General features: G+C 50.2%; 1 protein-coding gene across 1 annotated transcript in view; it reads right to left on the bottom strand.

The window, feature by feature from the left end:
- PPP1R16B (protein phosphatase 1 regulatory subunit 16B) overlaps nucleotides 1–12,886 on the bottom strand; it is a 92,210-nt gene extending 79,324 nt beyond the window's left edge. The window contains exon 1 of the mRNA XM_037498755.2: nucleotides 12,876–12,886. The gene's annotated coding sequence lies outside the window, so the exon portion shown is untranslated. The remainder of the gene's footprint in view (nucleotides 1–12,875) is intronic.
- Nucleotides 12,887–14,281: the final 1,395 nt, after the last annotated feature.

Here is a 14,281-nt window from a genome sequence, read left to right as displayed (position 1 = left end):
TGATTAGAAAAGAACTTCTTGAACTTGGCTACACATTGGAATCACCTGGAGATGCTGGGCACATATATTACAACCACAGGGAAAAACTACTATATATCCACCAGAATGGCCAAAAAAATTTAAAGAAGGAAAATAGCAATTGTTGGCAAGAATTCTTACACACTGAGGGGGATCATAAATTGGTATCACCATTGTAAAAAAATGCAATATCTTCTACACTTGATCTTAGCCAAAAGGCCAAGAAGCGATAAAAAATGCAATATCTTCTAAAGCTAAACATATGATGCCTTATAGTCCAGCAATTTCATTCCTAGGAATATACCCAACAGAAATTTCTATATACATTCACCAAAGGATATTTACAAGAATGTTAACAGCATTATTCGTAATAGTCCCAAAGCATAAACTATCCAAAATGCCCACTAAGAGCAGTCTGGGGGAAAAACATAGTACATTCACACAAGGGAACACTATACAGTGAGATTGAGCACACCCAATAATATCGAGGACTCCCACAGTATTAACCAAAAGAAGACACACACAGACAGGGGCTCCCTGGTGGCACAAGGGGTTAAGACCCAACCTATGAAGCTACCTGCAGCCACTGCAGCACAAGTTTGATCCCCGGCCAGGGAGCTACCCACATGGCGCAGTAGACTTCTCCTGACTTGTCCACTGCTCCCCTCAGCAGTGTACTTCAGAAAGATCTGCCTATTCTGCTCCCCACTCTGTTTCTGGTGAATCCTCTCACCACCACCCCCACATCTCTGGCCTGTACCCCAGTTCTTGCATGCATAAATAAATCTTTTTTTAAAAAAAAAGATACACACACACACACACAATATTATTTGATTTGTGTAAAATTCAACAACAGACCAAACAAACCTCTCAATCAGGACTATGGTAGGGGGCTGAACAGGAGGGGAGAGAAGAGGGGCTCTGGAGTACTGGTAATATTCTGGTTGTGGAGCAGGAAATGGGTACAGGGGCATCTTCAATTTGTGAATAAAAATCCATTCATGTAGGAAATGTGTAATTTTCTATATATGTTTTGCCTTAAATTATTAGAAAAATGTATTGATGTCTGGGTCATACTTCAAGAGATTGTTGTTTAATTGGTCTGGGGTGCAGCCAGGCATTGAAATTTTATGAAGCTCCCCAGGTGGGTCTAATGTGCATCCAAGAACCACTGTGTTAAAACTTGGCAACCTCTTTACTATTTCTTGGAGCAGAAAGTGCTGCTGTTTCTCCAGAAAATCTCAAGCTGGATGTAATTTGTAGAACACTAGTAGCTCCAGAGGAGGTTAATAGGTGTTACATGGAAAAAGGGGTTCCGTGGTCAAATAAATATTTTTATTACAATGATCAACTTTTATTGGACATTTATTACATTCCTAAAGGTAAGTAAGTGCTGTGTCTACACTATCTCATTTAATCTACACTATCACATTTATCGTGTCTGCATAATAAGCCTATGAAAAAGGTACCATTAATGCTCATTTTATAGGGGGGTGAACTAACGCTCAGTGGGGTGGCGGAATTGCCCAAAGTCATGCAGTCAGTAAGCAGCAGGGCCAGGATTCAAATCCACATTGGCTTTAACATGGAGGCCCATGCTCTTCACCACTCCTCTAATCTGTCTCTCCAGGTAGTAGTTGACTGTAGGGTTTAACTAGGCTAATGTGAGCTGTGGCTTTCCAAGATGGAAACACGGAATACAGCATTTCCAAGGTGGTTTCTTTACTTCCATCTCTTACCTTCAACCCACCATCCACACCACTGGCAGAATTCCCAATCTTAAACCTAGTCTGATCCTATATGTCTCGTGTAGGGAAGCATTTAGTACTGCCCCACTGCCTACAGAGTCAAGTGTAAACTATTCAGCCTAGCAGTCCAGACCATCCAGTACCTGACCTTGACATTTTAGCTTTATCTCCAGCCATTCTAACTTCCCTCTCCACCCCTAACCCATTAAACATTCCATTTTCCAGCCACACCAAATAGGTCTAATGGTGTCACATCTCCAAGATGCTATCCACCATCTGCTGAAACTCTAGTATGAACCAGGTACTACACACAACTAAACTTTTATCTCCATGATGAACCTTTAGAAACAGTATCATATCCTTACTCACAAATTAGGAAATGGAGATTCATCTTGACATTCCCAAAGTCACAACTATGGAAGAATGAGGATTTGACCCATATTTCTCTACTACAAAGTCCAAACAGTTCACTATACCACACTCTTCACCTTACTTATGCTGTTTCCAGGCCCTACAGTCAGCATTTGACTTGTTGCATCTCATTTACAAAACATCGCAATGCTCCTGTGATGCCCTTGTTCTTTATCTGCCCTGTGCCAAATGGGTTTCTCTCTCCTCTCCAGTCCAGGACATTTGACCACCTCTCTATTGTGGCACTCAAAACTGTCATGATCGTGAGTTTCAGATCTGCCTCTTCGATTGGACTAGATGCTCTTGAAAGACAAAGGATATAAGGTCTTCACCTATACATCCTGCCATAGAGACACCCAGTACTAGGTAGGCATTCAGTAAATAAGAGGAGGTATACAGGAGGAGACAGAGACTGAAAATTAATGAGATTATTCCATCAGTTCTGTCCCAAGGAGTGACTTGTCCTAGTTACTTGGTATCAGAGTTATAGTATCAAACCAAACTAAGTAGATCTGACGGACGGGGTGGGGGGGGGAGCGGATGGGCACTTGGATGGGGGCCAGACACAGGACACAACTCACCTGAGCCCTGCCTTGTCTTCCATGAAATAATGGGTTTGGTTTGGATTGGCTTTACTGGCTGTTTATAACTCTGTATGCTTTGCAATTGGCTCTAAATATTGCATCCCTGCTTAAGCAATTATTTGCAAAATGATAGATGCCATTATTCAACTGCTCTCTGCCTTGTTTTGTTCTCAAGATATCCTAAGTGAAAGAAGAGAGATGCAGCACAGGTGTCCTGAGAATATGTATAGCTAAGGAGTGGCTCCCCACAGGCGGGAAGATCAAGTGACCATGCCCCCTGTTTCAATGGATCTATTCTTTGTGAGTCAGAGGCCCTTCTACAAGACAGAGACACTTCTGACGCTCATTCATTCATTGAACACCCATTCTGTGCATCTACTCGGTATAATGGGCACTGTTCTGCCACACCTCCTGCCACCCCAGGGTAAGCACCTATTCATGCCAACCACACCCAACCTCTATGAGCTCCAAGGTGGTAGATTTTTAAAGCCAGCCTTCTCCTCAGTTGTCTTCACGCTTTCTAGACTAATGTACAAATGTGCCCAGGTATAAGCAACCAGTTATCAGCACCAGCTGCAAACTCAGCTGGTTTTCTGCACCACCTCCCACTAGTAAACATGGAAACCACGGAAGAGACAAATTCCAAATATTCCTTCCCAACTGCCCATCCCTTCTGCTGCCCCCACGAGGGGTAGGCTGCATGATTTTTCTGCCTCTGATCACGTTGTCTTCTTTTGAGGATTTCAAGTACGCATTCTCTCCTCCACCCAGGGAATATCATGTCTCCTGTATTCTAGGCACCCATTTGTGACAGTCATGAAGACAGGTGAACAAATAAAAGTGAGCTTCACTATGCAATCCTCTAGCATATGTGAACCACCTTCCTTTATTTTATTTGTCCATATGTCTGCTCCCTCCAGGAAATAGGCATCAACCTGAGGGCAGAACTGGTTCAATTTTATATCTTTAATTCCATAAAGTCAGATAACATGTAGTTCTGGACTATCTAACAATTTCTATTCAAGCACAATCTGAAAGGTCATAAATCTGAGTTACTGCAGACCTCACTCGGAAACATTCATTCTATTTTATTCCTATCAGAATGGTAAAAACTAAATTTATTTAATACTTAGCATTGGTGCAGGGAGTGGGGAAACAGGTATTCACACATACTCTGAGGGAACAGAAATTGGATTGGGCTCTTGGGGGGCAATTTGAAAATATCTGTCATAGTTCTCACTGCGGGGGATTTTTCTTATGGACAAGGTCACGCCAGAATACAGATACTCTCAGTACAAGCAAGGATTTGCCATATTGTATTTTTGAAATGGAAAAAAAAAACTGGAAACAATCTTTACTCTCAGCAAGAGCTAGAAAATAAACCACAGTAAGTTTTTATAACTGAACAATCACACAACACATATTTATCTATTCGTGTTGATGTGTGTTAGGCTAAATGAGATGGAAAACGAAGTTTCTGAAGAGTAGAATGTAGATGTGCTAAAAAGAAAAAATAAACATGTAAAAGCCTACAGGGTTGTATGTGTATAAGAAATTTATGGAAATGCCTAAATTATTCAGGGATTTCTTCTGGGAAAAGGGAATAAGTGGTTAGGGATGATGGTTGTGGAAATCTTGCTTTCCATTGTTTGAATTTTAATAATGAGTTTGTATTCTCTTATAATTAAAAAGTATAAAATACTGCAGTAAGAAAACAAAGCTTGATTTTACAGGCAAAAGCGAAAAAAAGAATGAAATTTTGGGGGAGAATCTTCTGTGTTTCTTTGAACAACAATAAGCAATGTCTATAAGGCAATGTTTGCTTCCTGTCCAGCCCCTGTGGGAGCTGATGATGGTGACAGAGCTCCAGAAGATACGGATAGTTACTGAGAAGGGCCAAGAGCCTTGAAAGGAATAAGTGTGAGACTGTGTGTCTTTTACTTGCTCTTAGGTGTCAGGTAATAAAGTCAGTTCTAATTGAGACACTGAAGCGTTCTGAGAATCAAGCAATTCTGAGAACTCACTAGACTGGCATGGACACAGGAGCCTCTAACCAGTGCCAAGAAGCAAAGGCCAGGGAGGCCTAGGCAAGCAACACACATGAGTAACCTGGTGAAAATAACAACTAAGCCAGCCCCCAGGGACATAATGACACATCTGCTCACCTCTCTCCCCTGCTCTGAAGCCATCCATGAGTGCCAGGGCTGACTTACTGATAATTCATGCCAAGCAGAGGCTAAATGGTTAATCACATCATCTCATGCTATTATTATTCCTTTTTTACACAAGGGGAAATTGAGTTAAGCAAGTAATTTGCTCAAGGTTACAGTAAGTGGTACAGGCAAGGATCAGACCCAGTTCTGACTCCAGAGTCAGTCAAGGTCACTGGTAGCCTTCCCCGCCACTGGGAAGTTCTTCTAGAATGGGGACAGACCCATGAAACACAACAGCACTTCACCCAAAGAGCCAGAGAATGTAATGACTGCGTGCAAGGACTTGGAAGCCAGATGTCCTGGATTCGATTCCCTGCCACCACTTACTAACCATGTGAGCCAGGGCCAGCCACTGAGCCTCCCTGCACCTCACTTTTCTCAGCAGTAAAATCAGGGCAGCAATAACAGCACCTCTCAGAGTTGCTGGGAGACCAGAAGAGTTAAATAGACAGCAATTGGCTCATAATAGGTACCAAATGGTAACAATTATTATTAATATTAAAAAAAAAAAGCACTCTTCACTCCCGGCAGATGCAGCCCTGCAGGGTACAGAGCTTGACAAGGGGAGGACCTCACAGAGGCCCTGCCAAGCAATTAACTTCCACTGGCTTCCAGTTCTTCCTCCCAGCTTTCCTTCCACCAGCCTGGCTGTGAATCAGAACCACCTGGCACACTTTTTAAAAATACAGATTCTCAGCGCCCCCACCCCCACCACCCCCAAGTTTACCCCCCTCACCCCCCACTCCCCATGTCGGCCAATTCTGACACAGGTGAGCTGGACAAAGACTGGAGGGATCTGTCTGACCAACTCCGGGTAACCAAGTGACCCAGCAACACTGAGTTTCATTTCTGGAAGCATGTTTCCAGGTCTGGACACACAGAGAAGGGACACAGTCAATACAGCAGGCCCGCCATAAAGTCATTTTGTTCACCTCCTTATGAGAAATGATTATTCCCAGCAGAAGGGAACATCAGGGCCTGTTTTGTTATAAGTCATTTTGTTTAAGAAAGTTGCAGTTTCTGAGAACCACCGGACGCCGCTGGGGACTGAGCGACTCCACGAGCTAGCAGGGCAGATGGCTGTGTGAACAGGCAAGGCGAGCAGGTTTGCTTTTGTTATTGAGTGGATGGCACCAGGGACCCCTCTCTTGTAGACTTGGGGTTCTTCAGACCCCTCCTATTCAAAGCACAAGCCAGTAGAATGCCTCTGCTATCCAGTTTTTTAGCAGTGCAGACACTCGGGCCCAGACCTACTGATTCTGATTCTACATCTCACAGGAACCCCAAGATAACTCTTGAACAAGTCCTAGTCCTAGATCCCACCTCCCTAGCAGAATAAGTGCTAACCAATGGGATCCTCTAACCTGTCCAAATACCTTTGTTCTTCCAACTCCCAAAGAGACCTGGAAAAACCTCACGATCCTCCCACAATCCACACTCAGCAGCGGCACACAGTGAACCTTTGCTTTGACGAGTTATTTATTTCAAAGTCCAGGTTAAAATAAATTGAAAAAGAGACAAAAACTGCAGCCTTTATAACTCCAGGGCATAAAACACTCCCTTCTTTAGTACAGAGTTGTGACCCCCGCTTCCTTGGCCAAAGACATCAAATGACCCAAAGAAAACAAGCGATGTTTTCCTGTTGGCCGGGCTTCAAGTTATCGGGCACATTTCACACTGTAGCTTGACCTCATTAATCCAAGGCCTATCACATTGCTGTAAATGTCAGTGGAAAACAGCCATTCAGTGGGTTTCCTTCATTCCACCAGAAAGGGAAAAAAACAGGAAGCTCACAGCAGCTGCGCCCCACTTGGCAAGTCTCAGGAGCCCAGCTGATGGGCGTTTTTGTCAGCACCTACATTCCTCAGCTCCAGCCCACTTGCCCAGAAAGGTGGGTCTGGAATCTACCTGAGCAATGCAGAAATGCTCACAGCCACAATCAGATCATTCTGGCCCCCAATCACCTGCTGGGAAGGAAAAGCAGCGCTTGGTCTGAATTTCTTTGGCCTGAATTACCAATTGACTGTTCATCATTCAGGTTCACCTAAATCTCCTCTGTCCATTCAGAGTGTCCCTCAAGCCAAACCTCTGGGACTCCAGGGGACGAAAGGCCTTCCAAGTCCTCATTCATCCCTTTAATGCATATCGATTGTCTCCCATGTACTGGGCATCGTGCTGGGCAATCGGGGACAAGGATATAGCAGACATACTCACTGATCTTATGGGCCTAGAACCCTGGGCCAGCTTGCCCAAGCTCTGCACTACTGACATTTGGGACCAATTCATTTTTTTATTGGGGGGTGGGAGCTCTGTCCTGGGCACTGTAGGATATTTAGAGGCATCCCTCAACTCTACCCAGTAGCTCCCTCCCCCAACTGCACCTCCCCAGTTGTGACAACCAAAAATACCTCCAGACATTGCTAAGTGTCCCCTGGGGGGCCAAACTGTCCCCAGTTGAGACCCACTGGCCTAGTGGGTGAAATAGCCTAAAAAAGTGATGACTGCAAATAACCATACAATGACAACTATGATAATTACCACAGAAGAGAATAGTGTGAATAACACAATATTACCTATGATTGGGAAGCCAGGTGTTGTATGCATGATTACAAATCTTTATAACAACTCTGAATGGTATCTCTCTTTTCTCTATCTAGTTACGTGTGGTATATGTCTGTATTTCCAGAAAGTAAGAGTCAAGGAAGAAGAAAAAGCCCAACACCCAAAAGTCAGTGGCTCTTAGAGGCAGAATTTGAACACTGGTCCTATTTGCCTCCCCTGGAAAAGGAAATCCAAGCCTTTGTTTCGATGTCTTCTGTAAATAGGGAGGGTATGTGGTCACATGATGCTCTGACCAGCCATCCTAAAAGACTCATTCCTTCTTGGGGTCACCATGGAGCTCAGCAGCCACCTGCCCCATCAATCAAGCTGCAAAGTGTCCAGCACACACATGAAACACTAGCCAGCTAAGGAGTGAAGCCTCGAAATCTGAGATGCCCATGAGCACCTCCCCCCACCAAGGGCCTGCACACGGACCACCCCAAAAAACAGAGTACAGCCCTCTGTGACCCATCTCCAAGGTGCCTACTGCCAGTGTCTGAGGGGACACAGGGGAAAAGAAACCAGGCAGTCTGCAGTCAGCTATAGATCTTCACAGTGAGTGAGTGAGCTGGTACGGGAGCACACAGCAACTCCGGGGTGCCCCAGTCCTGAGTGCCTGCCACTTAAAGGAGGCATGCCCTTTAGCAAATGCCTCACCCTCAGTGCCTCAGTTTCTCCCTCTGTGCAACAGGGACAGATGCATCTACTTCAGGGGATTGGTGTGAGGGGTCAATCAATGGTAATGCAAGCAAAGTGGCTGGACAGTGACCAGCATCCAGAAAAGCACTTGGTACAATATTAGGACCCACAGGCGGCTGCACCCGGCTACTTCCTCTGTCCACATCCCCTTCCCTCAAATGAGAAACCTGAATCCCGGGAAGAGAGCAACAGGTGCAGATGGAGAAAAAGCATCTCAGAAAGAAGGAGGGGACCCCTATGCTTCCAGGGCAGAAAGGAGAGGAAGGAAGAGTTACTGTATTGATATACTGGCAAGCGCGGGTGGCCAGCCCATCCTCCCACACAGGAGTTAATCCAGGACTTTCTGGGTGCTACAAACAAAAGAAGGTGGCAGAATGGTCTCTGCCTCCCTCCCTGGCTTTGCCCACAGCCCCTGCCTCCATCTCGCCCTGGTTTGGAGTGGGGGGTGCTCCCGCTGCAGCTCCTGCCCACCACCCACAAAGGCACCAAGCATTTTGAAGCCTCTGTGCCTTTGCACAAGCTGTTCTCTCTGCTGGGGCTGCCCACCCCTCCCTTAACTACCACCTGGAAAGTGGTCTCTGAAGGGCTCAAATGTTCTCCCGCAGCAAGTTTTGCCCACCAGTTATGGGTCATGATAATTAATAATAACAGCAATAAACATTTGCCAGCACGGACATATCTAGAAACACTGAGCTGTGTTGTTTGTTTGTTTGTTTGTTTGTTTGTTTACCTATGTGTTCTCCTTTTTTCTCACCCTGACACCCAAAGTAGGGAGCTTATCTGCTTGGGAGGTAGGGCATCACCACCAGTCTATCACCACCAGTGATGAGATGGCAGAGTCAGGAATGATCCTGGGTTGGTGGACCTGAGCCCACCTGTTCACCCACCGCCCTCTTCACTCCTTCTTCTTGCCAGGGAAGCTGTTAACCCAGCGTGTCCTCGATGTCTGATTCCAGGCCTCCCTCTCCCGGAGAGCAAGAAATACATCTGGAAATCCCTTGCTAAGCACAAGATCTGGACTAGAGCAAAGGTCTGTTGAATGACTCCAGAGGAATGGCAGCCAGCTGAGAAAGGCTAAGTCGCAGACATCTTGGTGACAGGGCCATACTGGACTCAAACTCCCAGGAGCCAGGGCCCCCAGCTGAGGGACTTTCCCTGTCTTGATAGTTACAGGCCCCCGGAACTGGGGGTGGTGGGACCTTTGAGAGCCAGTACAAAGGAGGAAATGGTGGTAACGACAAGTCTCATTTCCTGCACCCCTGCCTGAGCCAAGGGCTGCACGAAGCGCTTCCTACGAAACATGGTCTCAGAATCCTCACTGCCCTCTGAGGTAGGCGCTACTTTTGCTCCATTTTACAGAAGAGAAAAACAGGACTCAGAGAGAGAGAGAGAGTGAATATTTTACACAGGGCTGCAGAGCTTTCCAGTCTAGACCTATCATTTAGTTAGACCAACTAAACCAGTCTAACGTTCTGACTTTTTATACTTTGTCACTTTCTCTAAGCGTCTCCTGAAGCCATTCTCTAAGGTGTTCTTGGGATAAAGAAGCTTGTCCTGGTTTCTGCTGGAGAAATGCCATGTGGGACCCACTATATACCAAGTGCTTCAAGTCCTGGTACAGGCAGGGGTGAAAGTGGAACAGTTAGATTGGGGGATGGGAGGCAAGCTTAGGGGGCTCGGGGTGGCCTGGGTCAGGTGAGCTCCCTGAGCGTCCAAGCAAGGCATAGAAATCCAGGTGTGAGCCTTCTGTGATCTGCGGAACCAGGCTAGCCGCAACTCCCTATGGTCAGAGAAAGTTCACTCTGCGCATGGAACTGGTTTGGGGGAAGAACCTGGAGACTTCATTTCCAAAGGGTTCAAGTGGTTCAACAGAAAGGCTGCCTTTGGGAAAAACCCATCTTCCTGCATCAGCATCCTCTTAGCGCTGAGGCTCAGCTCCTGAACAGACTTCACAGCTAGAATAGAATGGAACCTCCACTCCAGCAGCAATTTCCAGAGAGAATGAAGTCTGAGCATCCATTGGGCCTGCCCTCCCATGTCCTTCCAGGCCAGGGAAGATCCAGAGAGCACCAGGATGAAGGAGCCCCGAGCATACAGATGAATGTCACAGTGCAGAGAAGCACAGCGGGGTAGAAAGAAACATTTCAGAGGCTGGGAAGAGCTGGACCAGGAGAGGGATCAGGCAGATCCCAGGACGGAGGACACTGTTGGGTCTGCTCCAAGAGCCAGGAACGTGCAAAGTTTGAAGGTCCAGGGCAGCCTGGTTGACAGCTGGTCCCCAAAATCCTAGGGACTTGGGGTGAGAAGTTGGGATTTGGGTGGCAGGTGGGAGAAGAGGGGCTGCGGGACTTGTGTGGGAGGCCCTGTGAGCCGGCAGCCGGCTGAAAGGATTCACCGGCGCCCACCAGCCGCCTGCAAGCTGGCTCTTTAGGACAGAGCTGAGGGAGGAAGATGTGGAAACTCCCCCAGGCCCTGCAGAACCACCCACCAGGGTTCCACTTCTGCTCGAGTCTAAGAGAGACACGCCCCGCTGGAACCCTGCGTTAAAGGCGCCCGCGCTTCCCTGGAAGCAGCCCTCCCGCCCAGCTCCACTGCACCAAGCCGCTTCCAGGGGTCCCCTCACATCTCCCCACAGCCAGATTAGAAACCTCATTTCCTAGAGGCAGTGGAGGCCCAGAGAGGCCAAGTGCCTTGCCCTCGGGCGGGCAGCAGTCACTGACAGAGCTAAGAAGCTTTATTACCAACCTAGAGGAAGGCGGGGGTGGGGTGGGGCGGGGGCACCCAGAAGGAGGGTTTTCTTCGGCACTTCACCAGCCGCAGGAAATGGCAGGGCGCACGGGGAGTACCCCCGCGGGCCGAGGCGGCTGGCGGCTGGCAGGCCCCTTCCCGAGGGAGGCTTGCGGAAAAGGGCGCATGGTACCTCCGGGTCGCGGGTCCACAGAGGGCGATTCAGCGGCGGCACCTGGTGCCCGGGGCCTCGGGGAGCTGGTGGGCGCTTCTAACAGCGAGAACAGGGGCCCATTATGTGGAATCCAATCACATGGGCGCGCAAGCCTCTCGCTTTCGGCGCCGAGGAGCACTCCAGCAGCCGCATCTCTCTCCCTCCGCTCGCGAGGGGCCAGGCAGCACCGCGTCCCACGTTTTGCGCGCGGGCCCTCCTGGGAGCGCCCCAGTCAAAGCTCCCCCAGGCTCCGCCGTCAGCCCGGGCTGGCAGCTGCATCATCAGCATCCCCAGAGAAGCCGGGTCCGGACTGGGGGAGGCGGAGCGGAGGGAGGGAGTCTGCATCGGGGAAGAAGGCCGGCAGAGCAGCGAGCGCCTCCCCAGCCCGGGTCTGCGCTCTAGGCGCTCCGGGTGGCTCAGCCCCGGCACCGCGGTTGACCTTGGAGAGACCCCTCCGCGCGACCTCTCGGGTGCGGGCTGCGGTTCCTGCCCACCCCGGGCGCCCGGCGCGCTCCTCGGGAGGGAGTGGGGGCGCGGGATTCCGGGGCTCAGCTGCAGACACGCAGCGGCCCTTCGGCGAGGACGCGCGCGCCTCACCCCGGGAGCAACCCCGCGCGGCGTCTCCCGGGCACCGACCGGCGCTGTCAGAGAGATCAAGGTACCGAAAGGGTCCACGCGCCCGGGCGCTCGCCCTGAGGACCGTTCCCGCCAGGGCAGGAGCGCTGCGAGCCCGGGAATCAGCGCCGCCACGCGAGGGGGCGGCGCCCCCAGGTCCGACCCGAGGCTGAGCGCCCGGGGTGTTCGGTGCGGGTTGTAGCTCCCGCGGCCGCGCACGGCGCCCCCGGGCAGACGGCGACCCAAGAGCCCCAAACCAGCCAGTCTAAGGCCCCCTGCCTGTGCCCAGATCGGGCCTTGGCGGCCCCAGTCGACAACCTGTCAATAGGCACCCCTACCCCGGCCTTGTCATGGGCGCGCAGGACCCGCGAGTGCGCCCCGACCCCAGCCCGACTGCCCGGTCCTGCGCCCCCGGTACCCGCCTTTCCAATGCCCCCCTCCATTATCTGAAACCGCCGGCCCCTGGCCAAGCCGACCTATACCCCCAGCCAGATCACCGGAGCTGGGACCAGCACCCGGCCGAGCTCCTCCATCCCCGCCCTGCCAGAGCGCAGAGCGCCGGGAGAGAGGCGGCGCCGCCGGGGAACTCACCCGCTCTCCCAGCCCTGCCCCGGGCGGCTCCCGGCCCTGCTCCGTCCGCCGGTCCCCGAGCCGCAGCTGCCGGTGCGGCCACAGGAGCGGGCTCTGCTCCGCGGGAGCCTCCGCGCCGCCCCGCGGCTCCTCCCCCGAGGCGGGGCCTGCGCTCCCGGGAAGGGGGCGGGCGCGCGACCCGCTCCGGCTGGCGAGGGAGCGCCGGGAAGGGTCCCAGCGCCTAGGGGTGGGGCCCCTCCTCTGAGCTGTAGAAAATTGAAGGCGGGTGGGACGCGGCCAGGCTTTGGAAGAGTTTTCTTTAAGCTTTGCCCCAACCCCACCACGGAATGGGGAAGCCCAGGACTGTATTGCTACCCCCATTTAACGGACTGGCCTCATAAAGCCCAGAGGGGACTTGTAACCCTCTGAAGGTCACGCAGAACTAGTACCTGTGCCAGGGGTTGGAGTCCCCTACCTTGAGAGCCCGTGCAACTCGACCCAAAGCTTTCCTAAGATGCGCAGGAGCCGGCCAGGCCTTGACCTGGGGACAGGTCTGTGGGGACAGACGCCTCCCTGCTGGGGAGAAGGCAGCAGTCAGCGAGGGCTGTGGCCTTCGATGTGGATTCACATCATTTCCTCTCTCTGGGAAGAAAGGAGTAGAAGCGAAGAAGGAAGGAAGTGGTCTACCTTCGCTGACTTGTGTCACTGCCTGAGAAGTGCAAGATCTAGAAAGGGGCTGCTTCCCTGAGATTAGTGCTAAAAATAAAAGCCAAACACACCCAATGGCGTCTATCAGCGAAGGCAAGTCGTCCCCCACCCCACCCCCAAATCTGGAGGCCTGGCTCTCTGGTTCCCCAGCTCCATCTTTTCTTTACACAACAATGCATTTAAGCATCTTCAAGTTATTGTTGAGAGGACCCTACCCGCCCCACCACCACCACCCAGGAGAGAAAGTTAACAAAGGGGGAAAATCCACCCCAAAACATTCTCTGAAATCCACACTGGCTGAACATTGGCTTTAACACAATAGAGTTCTCTTCTCCACAAAGGGCCTTGTTTCCTGAGCTTTCTCAGCCTCCAGATTACAGCCCTAGGCAGGGGGGAGGGGTTGACAAGGTTTAGGTCTGGGGGTTTGGGGCGCTACCCAGTCAATTTAATTCCCAGCAGTCTTGTTTGAAGAGCTCTGGGTCTGTACTAGCCAGCAGTGTTCTCGGGCTGACAGCATATGCTGAGTTAGTGATTTCCTGTTTGCTAAGGAAACTCAGGAACATCTCTCAGGAAAATGAAAACCTCCCAGTTGGGCTAGTTCCAGCCCCCCAGGCCCCCCAAGTCCCAGCCCCACTTGCCTTCTGGCTCCTCTGAGTTCATTAATAATCCAGCTGTGAATGACACTGTTTCAGAAAGAGCAATTAGAGAGCAGAGCAGGTGGGGAAGACTTAAAGAGATGTCTAAAATAACCCAAGGGGATCATTGTTCTCTGTAGAATGCTTCCATTGATTTGTCATGAAGAGCTGTGGGCTGAGAGGGCGGGAATACATGTCTCCAAGGCATGGCTAGCACTCGGGAGTGTGTGTTCCCATAACAGGGAGCGTGGGTCCAAACCCGCAGGTTGTGCTGTTTACTCATATCTCACAGTGTTTGATACCCAGAGTTAAGGTACACTCAGAAAATGGTATACCTTGCCATACTTCCTGATTTCAAAGCTTATTACAAGGCCACAGTAATCCAGACAGTGTTGTGTGTCTATAAGGAGAGACCTAGATCAATGGAGTAAAACTGACAGTCCAGATAGAAACCCTTACATTTATGACCAGCTGATTTTCAATGATAGTGGAAAGGTAATTAAATGGAGAAAGAAGAGTCTTTTTAACAACATGTGCT

Source organism: Talpa occidentalis, unplaced genomic scaffold (genome assembly GCF_014898055.3).
Source record: "Talpa occidentalis isolate TD23 unplaced genomic scaffold, MPIMG_talOcc4v2.1 talOcc4.10, whole genome shotgun sequence".
Taxonomy (NCBI): Eukaryota; Metazoa; Chordata; class Mammalia; order Eulipotyphla; family Talpidae; genus Talpa; species Talpa occidentalis.
Note: the sequence above shows the minus strand (reverse complement) of the source record. Positions and strands in the feature narration are given on the sequence as shown.